This window comes from Pleurodeles waltl, chromosome 3_1, assembly GCF_031143425.1.
Source record: "Pleurodeles waltl isolate 20211129_DDA chromosome 3_1, aPleWal1.hap1.20221129, whole genome shotgun sequence".
NCBI lineage: Eukaryota > Metazoa > Chordata > Amphibia > Caudata > Salamandridae > Pleurodeles > Pleurodeles waltl.
In genome coordinates, this window is record NC_090440.1 from 1,901,589,173 (window position 1) to 1,901,609,657 (window position 20,485).

Consider the following 20,485-nt stretch of genomic DNA (forward strand, 5'->3'; position numbering starts at 1 on the left):
ATCTGGCCAGTCTCCAAAGGCTTGCCTAGTTTTCCCGAGTCTGAGAGGAGGGGGCACGCTTTTGTAGGGATGACTCGGGCTACAGAGAATTAGATTCGAATCTGCTGGACTTCGGGCTGGAACTTGGTGCCAGTTGCCAGTCTCCCGTGTGGGTAGATAATCTCTTTCTCGCAGTTGACCGGAGTCATCAACTTGCAGACCCCAGAAAGATGAAGCTGTAAATAGTTTCTCACACGGTGAAGTATTTGTTTTGCTTTGCATTATATATATAACCTGCTGTGTACATTGCAACTGAGAAGTACTGTGATATATTTTGTTTTCATTGCTGCAATACTTTTACTCATCTGAACGTGTGCTTGAAATCTATTAATTCGTCTCTTACGAACTTGTGGGTGGGGAAGAATTAACAACAATAAAGGTCTTCTTTGAACTCAGAAGTGCATTCTTGATATGTTCTGTAAGCTCTGATACGAGATAAGAAGGAAAGCAGAACATTTTGGTACCAGAAGTGGGGTAAGGTCGAATTATAGATTTCTACGTGCGCAATTTAAAAGTGTAATTGTTTTTTGTTGTTTGGAGAATTACAGAAGCACGGCAGACCATGTTTGAAAATGCATGTGTAGTTAAACTGCCTGATGGTGCTGTGAGAAATATGTTTTCTTTCTGTGATGAAGCATATTTAGAAAATGTGCCTTTTGGAAGCAATGATGATCCTTTTGTTTTTGACAGAAGGTTTTGGATACTTTTATCTGCTTACAGAGAAATGCAGGAGAAATGTAGGCAGTTGGAACATGAAAATAAGAATTTACGTGAGCAAATTAGCCAGAATACATTAATGCAAGATAATGCTGAAAGTTATAAAAATGCTGTTTTAGAAGAATCTGTCTTTTCCCGTTCCAGTAATGAGGGGGTTAAGACAGCTTCGAGCTACTCTGAGCCTCCGTGTGAGCCAGGTGTTTTGGCAGTCAAAGTGCATTCCTTAACTGATAACACGGGAGCTCAGAATGTGATTTACGAGTTAGCATCGCAAAATGCACAAGTAAAACAAAAGATTTTAGAGCTTCTTACTGTTTGCACTAAGCAAGAGACACCGAGTTTCATTAGCTTGTTTGATTTTTGGAAACAGAATAGCCCTCATCTGAGTGAAATCCTAACACTTTGGTATATGGTCACTGGGAAAAATTATATACAGCTGCGCGCTTGTGATTTGGCAAATGAAATAATTCAGACTTTAGGTTTTTGCGCAGTGCAAGAGGGAAACACTGATGTACATGTAAATCAGGAACAGGGGAAGAAAAGAGTGCCCCTAGCTAGGATTATACACTGGATCTGGTACTTGCAAGACAGGGCTAGAGTACCACAGGTAAAAGAGTCACCAGTGAAACTGAGTGCACCATTTGAATTCATGTCCACTGAGGATAAAAAGCATGTTTGTTTAACTAATGATTCATTGACTGAAATGTTGTTTTCTGGCACAGGAGAAGGAACAGCGTTGTACAATGTGTGTCAGATTTTAAAGCAAGAGCTGCGTGAGATGTGTCATTTTTACACTGATTCTTGGTTCATTGCCAATGGTTTAGCCGTTTGGTTTTCCACATGGCTTGTGCATAACTGGTTCAATTTCCTTGCAGATGTTAAAGAGAATAATTCAGAGAGAGAAGTGTACACCCAGAATTCTGACTTAGTGGGGATGGCTAAGTGGGTGCACCAGAAATGTGAACCGCTGAGAGAAAAAGACACTTACAGGTGGGCAGAGATGAGAGAGATGCACATTCCCCTAGATTTGCTAAAAACTGTGCAGCACGCACAAGAGCAATCTGTCCCACAAGCAGTCACAGAGAGAGGAAAGCTACCAGAACAGAAATGGCAAATTGATCAGGTTTTAGGGGGAGTGATTGCTGCAGATTACCAAGGAGAAATTAAAATTGTGCTGATAACTAGAAAATAATCTGATTCATTCATACAAATTGGAGACAGAATGGCCCAACTTGTCAAAAATGCAGTGAATGGAGGTTTGGTAAAGAATGAGTCTGCCCCAGCCCTTCTGACAGTGCAAGAAAAGGGAAGCTGTGGTGCAGCAGATAAAAACCCCTGTGCTGAGGTGTGGGTTGAAGACCCAAGTGACCCTCCAGAACCTGCAGAAATTATAATAAAGGGCCCCACAAACGTCCTACTGATTATAAAACAGGGAAAAGAGGAAGGGTACATTTCAAATGACAAATGTTATTTGCAAGAAAAGTCATACTTTTTTCTTTTGCAGATCCTACCACGTTTCGCCACTGTCCCTGAGTGTGCTGTGTGGTCCCCCTTCGGGTGTGTGCGTTTGGGGTCGGGGAAGAGACCGAACCCCCAACCTGAACCTGACTGAGTACAGTACAAGCACCATGGATCCATTTTGCGCAAATGGCACCTTCAGTTAAAGTTCAATTTGTTTGATTGCATTCTTCCACTGGAACTAAGCAACCTTAACAGTTAACTGTCTGTGTTTTCTCGTGTGGAACTCTGACTTTCACTTACCTTCCAGCAAACCTTTCAGGTGGACCGTGCACCTTTACATGAGTAGTACTCATGCTACATCAAATTGCTATTTTAGAGACACTATAATCTCATTCAGAGTATAAAAGTTTCAGTCTTTTCTGTGTAGATGTATCTGATGTGAAAGGTTATGAGATCTATATGTTAATCCACTTTCATTGCTTTACAGGGATTGCTTTTATCATTCAAATTTGATTTGCTGATAATGTTTTTTTTTTGTGCTGATGTTTTTTTTTTTTTTTTAAACAAGAGATATGTGAAACAAAAATTCATTGGTCATAGGGTGGAATGTGATGCTATTGATTATGTTTGACCAATGACTTTGTGTTTCACCACTGCGCATATTAGTTGCTCAATGTTCACCAGTAGCACATTATATGTTGTGTTCAGCCTAGCCGCCTATTGGCTTTGACATGGCATTAGCCATTACTTTCTGTATTCAGTTTAGCCGCCTATTGGCTTTGACATGGCATTAGCCATTACATTCTGTATTCTGCCTATTGGCTTTGACATGATATTAGACATTACATTCTGTATTCAGCTTAGCTGCCTATTGGCTTTGACATGATATTAGACATCACATTTTGTATTCAGCTCAGCTGCCTATTGGCTTTGACATGACATTAGACATTACATTTGATATCTAGGTTAGCTGCCTATTGCCTTTAACGTGGAGTTAGACATTGCAGTTGAGAATCCAAGCTGTATTTTTCCAAGCTGTGTTTTTCCACAAGATGAACCAAGCTGTTTTCTTCGCACAGTAGACTAGACCTGATAAGAGAGAGTACATTTGGTGTTTTCCTTTCTGCTCAGGCTTGGGAAGAGGAGAAGTTTAGGAGATCTGGCCAGTCTCCAAAGGCTTGCGTAGTTTTCCCGAGTCTGAGAGGAGGGGGCACGCTTTTGTAGGGATGACTCGGGCTACAGAGAATTAGATTCGAATCTGCTGGACTTCGGGCTGGAACTTGGTGCCAGTTGCCAGTCTCCCGTGTGGGTAGATAATCTCTTTCTCGCAGTTGACCGGAGTCATCAACTTGCAGACCCCAGAAAGATGAAGCTGTAAATAGTTTCTCACACGGTGAAGTATTTGTTTTGCTTTGCATTATATATATAACCTGCTGTGTACATTGCAACTGAGAAGTACTGTGATATATTTTGTTTTCATTGCTGCGATACTTTTACTCATCTGAACGTGTGCTTGAAATCTATTAATTCGTCTCTTACGAACTTGTGGGTGGGGAAGAATTAACAACAATAAAGGTCTTCTTTGAACTCAGAAGTGCATTCTTGATATGTTCTGCAAGCTCTGATACGAGATAAGAAGGAAAGCAGAACACACACCAAATACAAATCCACAGCGGCACAGGGCAGCCGGGAGCAGGGTGCAAAGAGAGAGATGGACGTCCAATGCTTTTCAGTGTTTGGGACCCCAGGGGTCACAAAAGATGCTGCAGGCTGGGTCCAGGGGGTCAGTTCCAGGAAACCAAAGACTGGACAGGAAGGAGAGGTGCCCGCTGGATGTTGCTGGACCTTTAGTTGGATTCCCCAAGGCCCGGGGGCTGTGGATGCAGGGGTACCTTTAGGCATTGGGAATCTTCGTCGGATCGGGTCCCAGTCAGGGGAATCCTCTTGATTTAGCCTGCAGGCGTTGTTGCGTTGGTCAGGATGGGTTAAACCCAAGGTGGACTCAGGCCGTGGGCGTCGGATGCAGAGTGGACAGGGCTCGCGGATCTGGGGCGGTTCTGGAATCCTTTTAGTGATTTCTTCTGGACAGGGCCACTGTCCTCGGGAGTTCTTGGTCCTCTGCTGGTCAGGCCATCCTCTGGGGGTTTGTAGAGGTCGCTGGTTCTGCAGTATGCATCTCCTTCTTGGAGCAGGGGCCTTTGAAGCTGCAGACAGGCCGGTAGGGCTGGGGCCAAGTCAGTTGTCATCTGGAGCGTTCACTGCTTGGGTCGGCTTAGCAGTCCTTCTTTCTTCTGAGGTCGCCAGGAATTTGGTGAGTAAGGTTCAGGGGTGCCCCTAAATACTAGAGTTAGGGGCATTACAGGGGAGAGAGGGCAGTAGCCAATGGTTAGTGCCCCTGAGGGTGGCTACACCCTTCCTGTGCCCACTCTCTTTGGGGAGGGAGATACATTCCTAACCCTATTGGTCCCTACTCTCTAAAACAAGATGGAGGATTCTGCAAAGAGGGGGTCACTTCAGCTCTGGGCACCTTAGGAGTGGTCCCAGCTGAAGTGGTCACTCCTCCTTGTTTTTCCTAATTTTCCAGCTGGACTGCCAAACGTGGGGCTTGGTCCAGGTGGCAGGTATCTCCACTAGCTGGAGTGCCCTGGGGCACTGTAACAGGCGATCTGAGCCTTTAAGGCTCACCACCAAGTGTTACAGTTACTGTAGAGGGGAGGTTTGACACACCTCGACCTAGTGCAGGCTTTGTTTCTGACCCCAGAGAGCACAAAGGCTGTCATCCCAAGGGATCATAAACTTAGTGGCAGGCTGGCACAGACCGGGCAGTAATAAACTAAAGGGTTGGGTAAAATACAGGGGGCATCTCTAAAATGCCCTCTGTGAGCATTTTACAATAAATCCAACACTGGTATCAGTATGAGTTTATTGTGCTGAGAAGTTTGATACCAAACTTCCCAGTCTTCAGTGAAGCCATCATGGAGCTGTGGAGTTTGTATTGACAAACTCCCAGCCCATGTACTAAGTATGGCCACACTGCACTTACAATGTCTAAGAATGGACTTAGACACTGTAGGGACATATTGCTCATGCAGCTATAGCCTCACCTGTGGTATAGTGCACCCAGCCTTAGGGCTGTAAGGCCTGCTAAAGGGGTGACTTGCCTATGCCACAGGCAGTGGTTTGTGGGCATGGCACCCGAAGAGGGATGCCATGTCGACTTTACATTTTTCTCCCCACGAGCACACACAATCTGTAATGCAGTGTGCATGTGCTTGGATGAGGGGCCCCGTAGGGTGGCACAATACATGCTACAGCCCTTAGGGACCCTCCCTGGCCATAGAGCCCTTGGTACTCCTGGTACCTTTTACAAGGGACTTAGGGACTTAGCTGTGTGCCAGGGGTGTGCCAATTGTGGAAAGAATGGTACAGTTTAGGGAAAGAACACTGGTGCTGGGGCCTGGTTAGCAGAATCCCAGCACAGTCTCAGTAAAGGTAGCATCAATACCAGGCAAAATGTGTGTTTGTGTGGTGGGGGGTGAAGGAGGTAACCATGCCAAAAGACCCTCTCCTGCAAGTATGACAAGACGTTCCAGTTGAGGAAGGCCTCCTATTCTAAAATGTATTGGGATCAGACAGATGTGAATTCTTGGCTGAAGTGTATGATGTTGAAAAATAGTAAAAGTGTGAGGCCTCAATCCTTTCTGGCATCTCAGTCAGGGCTTAGAAAAAAAGGCTTGCTGGGCATATAACAAAAAAGCCTGTACACGTCCAACTAGTACATGCAAATTTAAACAAAATGTTCCTTTTGTGGGTGTTCAATGCACCCTGAATTCAAGTGCTTTAAGATGGTCAAGCAGAAAGGATCCCAAAAGTGACGTGCAGGCACAGCTTCTCCTCTTTTTCCAGCTGAAATGCAGGTAAGATCCACTGGCTTTACTAATATACTAATTCACAACACACCTCAGGGAGCTCCACTGCCTCCTGATACACAAATGTGCTCATAAAACTCCTATACACAGATACAAGGCACTACACAACTTAAGCCCCATCTACCTGAACAGTCACATTTACTTCCTCAACCACCCAGACACTTCCGCTCCATAAGAGTCCTACTCACACACATCCCATGCATACACAGATGCAGATCAAGAGGACGGGCGTACTTTTACATTCCTCTAAAAGTGTGAAATGGCCTCCGACTCCACATCAGAGCCCCCTTCACCCTTCTTGAATTCTGGAAGAAGCTGAATGCCTGACCTTTAAAAAAACCAACCTAACACAGGCAGAGCTGGGCACACACACTTGCTCAATGCCAGGATTCCTTAGCGGGTGATAGTGCAATGTGCAGATATACATAACATAACTCAAAAGTGGCCCAACATCTTCACTACGGCTACTACGGTTTCAGAATCCCTGCCTGGAGTGTGGAAAGGAAGAAATCATTTATGAACCAAAAATATGTTGTAGCAAATAAAGAAGCAACCAGGACAAAGTTTGAAAAAAGAGAAGTGTGGATAGGGTTATGGTTACCTGTCTATTTGCCTTACAGCCACTGAATAATGTGTTTCCCTTTGAGGATCGTGCCTAAGAAGGCCATTTCATATCAATACTAATTTGGCACCACCCAAAGGTGAATCTGTGAACGATGCTATACATCCAGCACTTTGCTCGGTCAAATATACTTCTCTTGGCCATGCCATAACAGTGCTTAGGTCTGTCAGTACAGGGGCCTTCTGGTGAAGGTATAAATACAGCAAGCCTTCCATCTGTTATCAGTCCACCCTCAAGACCTCTGCCTCTTGGGTTTTCACTTTGAAGTTTCCTTTACCTTTGCCAAATGTTTGTCCATGGATTATGCTACCTCCCGTTCCTACTTTGAACATCTCAGTACCTTGTTTTAATGGCTGTTCAAACAGAAATATAGGCTGACCTGGTTATACATTACTTGGATAATCTCTTGTTTTTTGGGCTGAAGCGAGGCTGCTGCATAAGAAATAGTTATCACTCTTTATCAAATTAATGCAAGGTTTGGGTTTCCCCTGGCAAGTGACAAAAATACTGGACCATCCACAATTTTATTTTTCCTGGCATTGAGATTGATTTGGTGGGGGAGCCTGCTGTCGGCCGCCTGAGAAGGTGGTGGCATTCAGGAAATTAAGAAGAACCTGCTTGGGGGGGCAGCAAGGGCACGTTGCATCAGCTGCAGGTATTGAATGGGCAGCCCAGATTTGCTCTTCACATCATACAAAAGGGCTATCCTTTTCAAGATCAATATCCCAAGCCATGTCTGGATTAAAAGAAAAGTACCATATGACCAGGCAGAGATCAGGCAGGACTTATTCATTTGGGCCTCCTTTTGGACAGTTTTAATGGCAGTGTAGCAGGCCTGCTCCTGGGGTGTCGGAAATTGTGTTTGTTCAACAATATGGTCAGTGGTGTAGGTTTGGGGGTCATTTTAGGGTCACAGACATGATCTTTTGAATGGTTTGAGTCTGGTCAGAAATGTGGAATTCTTTGAGCTGTTTCCCTTCCTTATGGCTCTGCATGTATGAGTTGACTGCTTTGACGACTAATCTGTGATCTTCTGGTCTCATAGTGTATCTGTGGTTGATTCAATTATTCTGTAACATGCTAAGTGCAAGATGGTGATAAGACTTCTCAAAGAGATTGTGCTTATTTGCTTGCGATATACCATACTGCTTAATGGGAAACATGTTCCTGGTGTAATGAGTAATGCTGCCTATGCCTCATTTTAAGATTCTGGATTGCAGGTGCTGTCACCTTGGATCAGCACAGGAAATCACTCCATTCCACACTCCATTCCCCACTCATCCTTGGAAACGTTGCGCACAGTATTGCCAAAACTTATTTCAGTGAGTCTAACACCTAAGACCAAGAAAACCTATGAGGAGGAATTCCACTACTCTTTTGCTATTTGGATTTTCTTGATGGTGCCAAGGGCGTTGGATCAGCTTCATGGGCACCTTAGAGGGGAAGGGATGTTGACAGCATATGCAGATAAACACATCCCAGCACTGGCTTCTTTTGTCAGGCCAACGGAGGTGACTGAGTAACTAACTCATTTAACAGTCGAAAATCACTGAAAGATTGGAAGGGACTCAAGAGCACAAGGAAGGCTGCCAGGAAGCCGGTTGATATGGACAAACAGCTTAACATTGTGCAGTGCCTCCTGGCCAACCGCACTTCCTCATATGAAGTGCTCTTCAAGGCAGGATTCTGGATGCCATTTTATGGTGCACTGAGTGTTAGTGAACCTGGTGGCAGGTGCAAAGGGCGACTTGTGTTGGGGCAGTCCCAACTCCCCGCCTCTAAGACAACTTAATTGGGAAGGGAGAATAGATAGTCCTTCAAAAGCAGATCACCTTTGCTGCCCTGTGGTGGTGTTTGGATGTACATTAGTCAGTCATCGAATTGCCAGGGTGCTACACTATTTGTCCATAACAATGGCATTCCTTTCTCCAGGCTTCAGATCAGCTTGCAAATTTCAGTCCTCACTCCTTCAGGATTGAAGCAGTCACTTCTGCCTCAGATTGGGTCTTGAAGCCAAGACAAGTAAAAAGGATTGGGAGATGGAGATCAGATTGTTACACAAGTTATTTGTACCCAAACCTGACGTAGCATGGTGGTAGACTGTTTTGACATAATACCAATGACATTGTTTCTTCCTCATGATTCTGCACATTGACCCCCGGCTTAGCCTGGGTCTTTGGTCACTCTTAAGTTCAGCGAGCAGTAGACACTTTTCCTAGCAGGTTATTTAAAACAGTGACCATTGAAGGCTGGTTTCCAGATGAGGTGGTTTGGTGTCTGTGTTCTCTCAGTGCTGCAATTGAGGGAGGTTGTCAAAAAAACTTTAGGTGGGTGATCTATGTTGTCTGCCATCATTGTATTACACATTAGTAGGAATGATATTGTTCATTATGGCAGACGGCACTGCCTTGACCTTCTAAAATCAGACATGCCTTATTGACTAGTTCCATATTATGCTGAGAAGAGCCTAGAGGCATTGGTCGTCTGTAGAAGTATACTTTTAATAAGCATCTGAACAGCTACATGTCTAATCTTTTTAACCCCTTCGCTGTTGGGTCCCCCCACCAACCCACCCCCTCCCCCGTGCTAAGCCATTTTTGGGCTATTTGGGGTAGTTTGCGCCTATGCCACCATAACGTTTTTTCCACATAGGCTATCCACGCCAAATTTGCATCCTTTTTTTTCGAATATCCTGGGGATTCTAAAGGTACCCAGGGTTTCTAAATTCCCATGGAAGGGATCGAGAAATTAGCCAAAATACAGCTAAACCTTGGGGTTTTTAGGAAAAATGGGGGAAACGTACTGCAGAATACAGCATCTGCTTTTTTCCCTGCAAATGGCATCAAGGAAGGGTTTGTGGTGCTAAAATCACTACATTCTCAGCTTTCAGGAACAGACAGACTAGAATCATAAAACCAGAATTTTCAACACAGTTTTGGCATTTTACTGGGACATATCCCGATTTCCTATTTTAGTGCTTTCAACCTCCTTCCAGTTAGTGACATAAATGGGTGTAAAACCCATGGTAGATCCTGGAAAGCTATACATTTCTAAAAAGTAGACAACATTCTGAATTCAGGAAGAGGTCATTTATATAGATCCTTCAAGGTTTGCCTATAGAAAGTAACAGTTGAAAGAAAAATAAATTAAAATTGAGTTGAAAAAAAACCAGCCATTTCCGTCTACGTTTTCATCTTTAATGTTTTCCAGCTATGGCAGATTTTTTTAAAGTAATATACTCAGGGCTTAATTTGTGCTTGTTTCCGGTGCGGAGCACCGGCACTTATTTTTGAGGGCCGGTGCTTATTCTTCTCCCTCAAGCATGTGCTGCAAGCAAAATACACATATGGGAAAGATGGATAAAGAGAAAAATGAAAAAACAGCACAAAGGGAGAAAGCTGCAAGAGTGGGCTGAAGGGGCAGGGACTGGCTTTAAATGGACTGAAGAGGCCCGAGATGGCTTCAGGATTACGCTGCCTCAGTATTCTGTGCACCCACGTTTCATTGCAGCAGCTGCATGTTTAAGAGGAGGGTTTTGGGCACCAGCACGTTTTTATTTACAAATGAAGCACTGAAGATACTGTTACGTCCACTGGACCCTCCTGGTTGCTATATAGGGCTTGAAGGTTCACCAGGAACCCGAGATACCCAGAGCCATTAACTGAGATGCACCTTGCAATGGGTTTCCTTTGTGTATCTGGTATGCAGCAATTCATTTGGTAAAATTTACAGAGTGAAAAATATGTATCAAGAAAACCTATGTATTTCCCAAATGACACAAGATGTGAAGTTTAGAAGCCGTGGTTATTTGCACATCTCTGAATTCGTGGGTACCCATAATAGCATGTGAATTCGTTGGAATTTCTCAAAATGACTTCTTACACACTGTCTTACATATGGAAAGCACAAGAGCAGAGAAATAATATGTAATAACACTTGTTCAACTATTCTGTGTTCCCCCAAGACTCCTGATAAAAATAGTACATCACTTCTGTGGGTAGGCCTTGTGCCCGTGACAGGAAATAGCCTAAAACACAATATGGACACATCACATTTTTCCACTGAAAACTGTTTTTTGCAACGTGCCTAGCTATGGATTTTGGGCTGTAGCTCGGCCGGCACCGAGGAAAATCTAGCAAACCTGTATATTTTTTAAAACTACATACCATTAGGAATCCAGGATGGGGTGACTTGTGTGGCTCTTGCCACATTTTTCTACCCAGAATCCCTTGCAAACCTCAAACCGACTGTGTGTGTGGACTGGTGTTTGGCTGGCAGTGTGTGCAGTGACCAGCAGCAAGTCGCTACTCACATACTGCCAGCCAAGTGCCAGCTCGCACCCACTGCCAGCCAAGCGCCCGTCCACACACTGCCAGTCAAGCACCAGTCCACACACACCACCAGCAAAGTGCCAGTCCATGCACTCCACCAGCCAAGGACCAATCCATACACACAATGAGCTAAGCACCGGTCCACGCACACTGCCAGGTAAGCCCCAGTCCATGTACACCACCAGCCAAGCACCAGTCCACGCACACTGCCAGCCTAGCACCAGTCCAGACACACTGCCAGCCTAGCACCAGTCCAGGCACACTGCCAGCCAAGCGCCAATCCACGCACACCACCAGCCAAGCGCTAACCCACACACACCACCAGCCAATCGCTAATCCACACACACCGCCATCAATTTTTTTTTAACAAAACAGAAAACACCAACTAACTGTAAGTAAATACAAACTACAAACAAAAAAGCTGTAACTAAATACATAACACTAATCCAAAGCATGAAACTGAGCAAAAAATAAAAAACTATAGAAAAGGCAGTTCACTTTTATGCTTATGGTAGGTCCCAAAAATGCTTTTGCGTGTCCTACGTTCTAAAATAAGCGGCACACACAGCGCAGGTTTAGAAGGACAGTTTGGGCAGTACATACGACTCTCCTTCCGCACACCTCTTTGCATACAGACTCTGCATCTCCTACTGGGAAAGACGTTTTTGAACGTGGGAGGAATGTGTTGATTTTTCAATCTAGCCACATCCTTTACCAGTCAAACTCTAGGAACACTTGCCTGTTTCTACTACAACAAGGCTGCCAATTACAGACTCATGAAACTGAACAACTGTCATCTTTAGCTCTGGAAAACAATCCTTAAATTCAACAAAATCATTAAAAAGTGGAAAAGATGGATAGCCAACTTCTTATACAAAATGTAAGCCTTACAAACAGCAGTGCAAGATTCCAACCTCTGATCTACTCCATCAACACCACCCCTGTGCCTATTATAGTCTAAACTTCACACAGGTTTGTGCACTTCAGCAACCTGACTCCAGTCACATGTGAAGTACTTTCATCGTGGATGGAAGTCGGCATGTAGACATCTCTTCTGTCAGCAAATTTCACAGCTAGTTCATCACTACGCAAAGCACTGCATTGTCCCCTCTCACTTTTTTTTTACCAGCAAGCTCTCTTGGGTAACCTTCATGGTTAGAGCAGATTGTGTCACAAGCAACAGTGTCCACTTTGATCAATTCCCTGAACAATTGCACACCAGTGTAGTAGTTGTCTACACAGAAATGGCGACCTTTGTTAAAGAGTCCTCTACCAAGTTCCCACACAATCTTCTCACTAACTCCGAAAGTGGATAGACAACCAGGGGGTCAATACTGAAATCCCTACCGATGTACACCCAGAAATTATAGACATATCCAGTCCTACTCTCAGACCGCATATACATCTTAATTCCATAATGTGCCCTCTTGCTAGGAAAGTGCTGCCTAAAAAACAAAGAGCCCTTGAACAGGACCTAATACTCGTCGACAGCTATTTCTTCCCATTGAACATAGATCTCTGAAAAACGATTGGCAAAGTGATCAAGGCCAAATCTTAGAAAGATGGTCACAATCAGGGTGATCTTGCGGCAACGCTAAAGCATTATCAACAAAATGCAGCATCTGAAGCAGAAGCAAATACCGATCATGACTCATGGCTGCAGGGAATATAGCCGTTGCCATCAAGGGGCTAGTAGACCAATATGAAGACAGTTTCCTTATCAAGCCCTCTAAAAAGTTAAACCCAAGAACTTCGTCAACTCATATAGATTTGTGGGAGTCCACCGGGTAGCTCTAGAGTGGGACTTACATCTGGCACTGTTGTTCCTCAAATTCTGTTCAGCATTCAAATTCATCTGTTTAACATTCTCATCCAAAAATACATTGTCCATAAACAACTGAAAGAAATGTATAGCCAAAAGTTTTCAGTATTCACTCTTCACCCTACGACACCAGCAAAGGCAGGCAAAACCAGCTGTACCAAGTTTGGGTCAACCCAGAGTTCAGCTCTTCCACTGGGAAGCATTGGGAAGCCTTGCAGCATAAGGCTGCAATGCAGATGCCTCTTGCTGTACTACCGGCACATCAGTGTCCTCCTCTAAAAGCGTTCAGTGCACCACACACATATTGGTAGGTGGCTCCTTAAGGGTGGAGCATGTAGCCCTTAAGGCGCCACACTTCACTGTTCATAGACTAAAACACGGTAGCAGAAAGCGGGCGCGCATGCATTCCAGCCAGGAAATTTAGTTGCTACATGGTGCAGCCGACCTCACCAAGTATGTTCCGGAACTGCTCGCTGAGTGATTTGCCTTGTGTGTCACAATAAACCGGCATCCAGACTTAAGGGATTTTGTTGTTAATGAACATGTTGTTACTGACCTATTTAGAATGACAAACGTCTCTCTATACATGTAGACAGAGCCTTGAGAAAGCCCTAGGCCCGCAGGCCAGGATAGAGCAAAACACGTGTTGGCTATATTATGATACGATGGACTATGATACGCTATAATGTTATTTCTCACACTGGATTAATCAATTACTGAAACATCATCTGGAGATACCTGAGGCTTGCATCAAAAATAATTGTTTACTGGACAAGAAAATACCTCTGGAACGCAAATTTATGGCTCTAAATCCTTATGAGTAATGATAATTATTAAACACCTTTAAGGATCAATACGAAATTTTAGGAGGTCACACTCAGAGATACTTAAAAGGCACTGCACCATGATGACTGCTCGTCATCAGTTTCCCTCCCCCGTACTCACCTGTGTTTGAAGCTCCGTCCTTGTCTTCTTTGTGTTTCCTCCCAAGCCCTCTGCATCCTCGTGTGGCGGGTTCCTCTTCCCTGTCGGGTCGCCAGTTTCCCTGCTTCAGTTCTCTGTAATCTGTTGGCAATCTGCAAAAGACAATCAAAATATATTATTAAAGTGGCAATCTATACATTCAGGTACCATTTACATATTGTACTAATGGCAAGAAAGAAATACTTACCTGATGGAATCCTGTTGAAATGACTAGTGAAGTCAACCATTTTTTGTTGTTGTCCTAGAGGAAAGAAATGACATTACATATTGCAGAGTGACTCATCGCTAGATTAATGATAATGAGGCGTATGATTTCAGGAGATGAATGGCGGTTAAGCCTAGGAACCATTATTTGAACCTTGATTAACTGTAAAAGGACTGATGTTTAATTATCTAGATTCGTAAAGCCTATACACTTAGGTAGATGTTGCAAACTGGCATGTCTGCATGTATGTGCGACTATTACCTGTGGACATTTTTGTCTTGAGTTTGTCTTCTAGAATTATTGCATGATGAATTTCAGTCTACAGGAACCAACAGCTAAAAAGGGAGGAGGGAAACTAGTTAATCAAATGTGGGTTACACAAAACTGGAAGGAATCAATCTGAGAGTTATAAGTACTAAGGGTTGTTCTTATGTTTTCAGAAACTGAAAAAACACTCGACATCACAAGGTGAAAATCTGGCCTGGTTCTGCTCAAGGTTCGTCCCTTCATCCTGGTGGTTCAGATGTGGCTGCTCAGGAGTCCTTTTAATTCATAGGGAAGTTGGGAACTACGTCGTGTCCATTTCACTCCTGCAGAAAGGTACAAGCCTGACAAAAAGAGGCACTTCCTCCGCACTGAGAGTAGCTTCATCATCAGATGATTCCTCTCAGACAGAAAATGCCCTGCCAGAATCTTGCACTTCCTCCTCTGCCTCAGATGCCGATTCAGTCTCATAATCATGGTCATAGGAAGTTTCAAAAAGCATTCCAACAACACTTCCTCCCCACTGAGAGTGCCTTCATCATCAGATGGTTCCTCGTGGACAGAAAATTCACTGCCAGAGTCTTGCACTTCCTCCTCTGCTTCTGATGCAGATTCAGTCTCATAATTATGGTCAGAGGAAGATTCCAAATGCATACCAACAACCTGCTGAGCTGTCATCTTCAGATAGCTATAATCCTTACTAATAAAAGTAACTTAACATATAAATCTCCAACAACCAACACTGTGTAAAATAACTAGTAAACAAAGTATGGCTTTATCACAAAGGCCTATATACTCACTTGCCAGAGACAGCTAGACTCACCAGCATCTACTCTGCACAGACACAGCAAGCACCAATGATATCCCACTAGAAAAGAAAAACAAAAAAAATATTCACAAAACAACACAATACACCATTGTGAGCAAATCCAAGGATAATTTCACACACAATAAAACAAAAACTAAACATGCTGCTATTATTACACCATTTACAAAAACCCATTCATACAGGGAAATGAGAATAATTCATAGTAAATAGTACAAAAAATGTTTTCTTACCTAACACACACAACTACACTAACTGCAGATCTACATGTGAAGAAACCACAGCAAAGGAAATCAAAAGCTTTGAACTGGAATAAAAAGGAGAAATAAAACAACACAATCACAAATTGAAATGACAAGAAATAAAACAGATAACATTATAAAATGCTATGTCGCTACCCTAATGGCAGTCTACATGCACTGCCAGCCAAGCGCTAGTCCACACACACTGCCAGCTGAACTCTAAAAACACAAAAAAACTTTCCCTGGTGTTTAGTAGTTTTCTGGCCCCCTTCAAATATGGACAATCTGCCACCAAGGGGAACAGAAAAACGAGCTTAAGTAAATAAAAAGACATACCCTTTCCCCCCTCCCCCCAACTGGGACAACCCTTACCCAAGGGGCCGCCCCCAAACATAAACCTATGCATATCCCTGATGTTAGTGGGTTTTCTGTCCCCCTTGGGTGAGATGGGCCTTCAAATAGGGCCGATTTGCCCACTGGGGACAGAAAATGGGCAGAAGTAATTAGAAAAAATTATAATCCCTTATAGGGGTGACCCTTGCTCATGGAGCCGCCCCCAAACATAATATTTAAAAACTCCCTGGCGCTAGTGGGTTTTCTGCCCCCTCCTACTCCCCCACAGGGGCTGATAGGCCTCGAAATAGGGCTGATCAGAAAATGGCCAAAAGTAATTTAAAAAAAATGTTTATTCCTCATATGAATGAGCCTTGCCCCAGGGGCCGCCCCCAAACATAATCTGAAAAAATCCATGGCGCTAGTGGGTTTTCTGGCCCCCAGGGCAGATGGGCCTCTAAATAGGGCTGATCTGCCCCCGGGTGTTGGGGGGCAGAAAATGGCCAAAACAATACCCTTTTGTTTCAGAGCAGCCCTGGACCAAGGGGCTGCTAAACTAATAAACCAAAAAAATCCCTGCTGCTAGTGGTAGCATTCCTGCTGCACGATAACGACCCATGCGCGATCTTGCAGCAGGAATGCCCTGCAGAGAGATATCAGGGGAGAGGAAAAACTCTATCTTCTCTCCCAATGCCTCTGTGTGAAATTGCCCCCCTCCCCACCCATTGCAGCAAAAACCTACCTCCTCCGAGTGCTGGAAGCTGAATGACTTCCAGTGCATCATGCGGATTTCGATTACATTGGCGGGTGCCGTGCTCGCCGACATTATTGGATCACCGAGGAGGAGGGATTGGGGGTGGCAGTGGAAGTGCTTCCACTGCCATCCCTTGTGGAGGGGTGAAATTGGGCTGCCCACATGGGGAGGGCTAGCACTTTTCCCGTGCATGGGAGTGAGGACAGAATGGTTCTGTTCTTAGCACACACCCTCCGTTGCTGATGACGGAACTGTTCTGTCATCAGTACACAAAGGGTTAATATGGAATGATTCAAATCCATCACCATAATTGCTTGAGGAAGGGAGCAGTTTTTTCATAGTGATGGTATCCACTTAAAACAACTAGGCATCAAGAAGTTCTTAGAATCTGTAATTGCTTTTGCAGCTCATCACCTAGCCCTGGGGTGCAGTAGGGAGATGGGCTTATGCCAGGGGGTCAGGTTATGGTCCAGTTGCCCAGGCATATCTGTCAGAAAGGAATCAGAGGGTCCCAACAAGGAGGCCTCCAGCATGGTTTTCAAGTATGCATCAGATTTGGACAAGGTGCTGGATTATTGGATTGGATTCCCCAGCAATGTCCTTCACTGGCTCACCTACTACCTTTCCAACCATCACTGGTTTGTTCACCTCCAGGTCCCAAAAGATCCCTTTCACCTGTGGAGTCCCCTGGGGTCCCATACAGTTCCCTGTCATCTTCAACCTCTGCATGCGTCACTTGATGCTCTACTCACAGATAACAACATCAAGATTCACTAATATGCTGATGATGCACAACTCTGCTTAAAAATCTCTGCTTCAGACATCCAATGCCTCAAACACTGCCTGCACGTCATCCAGATCTCGAAGTTCAGCACCTACCTGAAGCTCAGCCCAGCCAAGATATATTTCCTGTTATTTTCCAAGAACAACAAACAAGAAACAGTACAAACCTGGCTCACTAAAACGATCATTTATGGCTTCGAACCCCAACTTCCACTGAATGCCAAGTCACTTGGATTCACCAGGAACGCCAATATCATCCTCAAGGAATACATTGCCAAATAAACAAAAACTGCCTGGCATAAGCTCTCTTTTCAAAAGAAAGTGAAATCATTTCTTCCAGAGAGTGGCGTCAGAACTACTGGGCAAGCCCTCGTACTCCAGAATCTGAATGGTGAATTTTGGGTCTCCAAATATCAGCTTTACATTATTGTCTAGTACTGTCGTTTATTAGTACCACACAGGGACAGATACTGCCTCACATTGTTATTTACAGATTTAGCCTCCCATCGTCAAGTGACCCTCTAGTTTCAGACCCTATGCATCTTCTCTGTTTTTCAACTAAGGCTACCCTCATGTCTGGGTTCACCACCATTATTCCAGGGATGCCCATTTACACTGTAAAAATGACATTCATTATTCTTTAGATAGCCGCCATCATTGCCCACATGGCCACCATTATGAACAAACTGGTTCCCAGAAAGCCCCACACACTCATGCTTTCACTGTGACACACACACGCTGCAGCACATACAGTAAAATAGACAGACGGGCGTGACTGCATACAAGCACACAACTCCTGACTCTTACATCCTCGTCAATGTTGCAGTAGCTTTAAACTTGAAGTCAAACCAGCTAAATTTTTGACAGAATACAAAACTCCTGTTACCAGTCTCCGCAGAGAAGCTAAGAATTAAATGGGCATAGACTGTAAACTGTACCTCATATTACATTACGTTTCACCAAGGATGCATTGAATGCGGCCCTTGTTTACTATGTAGAATATACGTAGGACAGAATAAATGCTAGAATGAGTATATCTGAAATGGCCTTAATTGAAGATTTTTAGACTTGGTCACCGGCAAGGTATTTCCTGTAGTCAGTGGACTTTAGGGAGGGAAATAATCTATATTGAAAAGGAGCAAGCACTTCCAGGGGAAAGCCCCACACTCCTTACCCCCCACCCTGGAAGGCAGACTTGCTCAAAGGGAATCAAGAAACAGAGGCTCAGACGCTATGCTAAAATAGATTATTTCTGGGATTTGATCATCCAGCTCCCAAATCACCAAGAAAATACTTTGTGCACAACGGCAAATCCTTGTTTACAATATATAAAGTATTATTCGACAGACATGTCTCGCTTTTATTGGGATTCTTAAATCTGGCATTTGTGAGATGTACCACCAATACCATATCTGTGGGCATGTACGTAGGCTGTCCCCTCCTCATCAGATACACACTCTTCTATTATTTTTAAATATGCTCTGTAATCACGCCTATGATGTGGGTCATTTTATTGCCACTTGGTCCTCAATGAAGAAAAACAGGACCTCCTCTACTCTGTGATACACATAGTGCAACGTGTCCCCCCCACAGGGTGATTTAGGTCAAGAATTTTTCATCACATCATTGTACGAGGTCACAAAACGACACTACGACCATGTGCTAGGGCACTGAAGTGTATTAGGTGGCACAGAAGGCTCACTCAGGAAACTTAACTGTGATCAGGAGAATGTACAAGGCTGGATTTTGCCCCTGAAAATATGTGGGGACCAGGATGGGTACATTTCCAAGATCCAAACATCGGAACCACGCATACTGTCTAACGCCAAGCCCTTTCGGGTGGTAACTGAGGGGCCGACCTCCCAAACATCTCCACAGCACATTACTGACTCAGGGACGTATGTGGGGGGTTGTGTGGGCAGCGGCCACTTCAGATTGGATCCCATTCCCGGACAGACGTGAGTCAGATTGGACAGCTGTTACGAAAACAGCATGTAGGAGATTAAACAGCCCCTCCCCCCCCCCCCCCCCCCACCTCCACCAACACCACCAATCCACCTCATTGGACAGTTGTTGCTTTATGTAACTGTAACCATGTGATCGTTATGTGATCGAACAGCTCGGGGTGAACTCATTCATGAAGGGCCAACATGCACCGGTATCCAGCCACATGAGATCATCTGCGTACTAATATAGCTCTCTGAAGTTTCCAGCACGGCATGAGGCACTATGCGGATCCTCGAAAATTAGCACAGTGTTTTTTTTTTTTTATATTTAACTAAGTAGTGTTTCATTTCTGAGAATCTGGTACCCACCAACATTGTCGTCGGGAATTCAGAAAACCGGATAAAATATGGTGAAAAGTAAACAAGCAAAAAAAAAGCCAGTTTCTTGTTCTGAGGTGTGATGTCTCCTGGCATACAGGGTGTGAACGCAACAGGAAGCAGGTGCAGTAGGGTTAAGGGTGCTTAACCTGTGGCCCCGTTCTTCCTTCCTCTGGAGATGAGATTCTCTGCTGGGGGAGGTGGGGGTTTATGAAATGACAAAACTGACTCCCAGGTGGGGTGCAGGTGACGCCTGCGTCAGCCGCACTGCAGACAGGTGAGACAAAAGCGAGATATCCCCTGTCCGAAATGTGACACGCCGCCTCCCCCATGAGGCGAGCTTTGACTAATGGGGCAGCTTTGTGTCGGCCGCTCGCCCATCACCTTGAAAGGCCATGAGAGAGTTGCCCGTCACCCGTATGGGATTGGACACCAGATACAGCTCACCTGCAGGGGCAGGGGGATCGATAAGATCGCGAGACCCCTCCTCAAGGTCACCGACCCCCCAAAACCTTCAGCCTCAGCGCGGTGTTTATGTTCTCCTAAAGGCGTTTCATTAGCACTGGATTACAGTCGTTTCACTGTTAGAAAGCGTTTGTAATTAGTATTAAAAGGCAGGAATGCTCTCAGGCGGCGGTAGGCGGATTATAGAAAGCTTGGCATGTGCAAACATGTCTAAAAAGAAATGTGTTTTGGGGGCACTGGACCGTGAGGGTTCACGGGCAGCCGCGGTTTTAACTTTCCAGAGCAGGCTGGAATCTTAACTTTAGAAAAGTATGATTTGTATACTTTATATCAGGAAATCATAGATTTGGAACTTGCAGTGATATGTTTCTTAAACCAATAGAC

The 20,485-nt window shown here is 44.4% G+C and overlaps 1 long non-coding RNA gene across 2 annotated transcripts in view; it reads right to left on the minus strand.

Moving 5' to 3' along the window:
* Positions 1-20,210, minus strand: part of LOC138285732 (uncharacterized) — a 128,597-nt gene extending 108,387 nt beyond the window's left edge. Inside the window, exons 1-6 of one of the 2 annotated variants that reach the window (XR_011201635.1) lie at positions 20,084-20,210; positions 15,434-15,507; positions 15,198-15,242; positions 14,372-14,445; positions 14,093-14,146; positions 13,867-13,997 (exon numbers count right to left, since the gene is read on the minus strand). This is a non-coding gene — a long non-coding RNA (uncharacterized lncRNA). The remainder of the gene's footprint in view (positions 1-13,866; positions 13,998-14,092; positions 14,147-14,371; positions 14,446-15,197; positions 15,243-15,433; positions 15,508-20,083) is intronic. The other variant, XR_011201636.1, reaches the window with a different exon arrangement.
* Between the last annotated feature and the right edge of the window lie 275 nt (positions 20,211-20,485).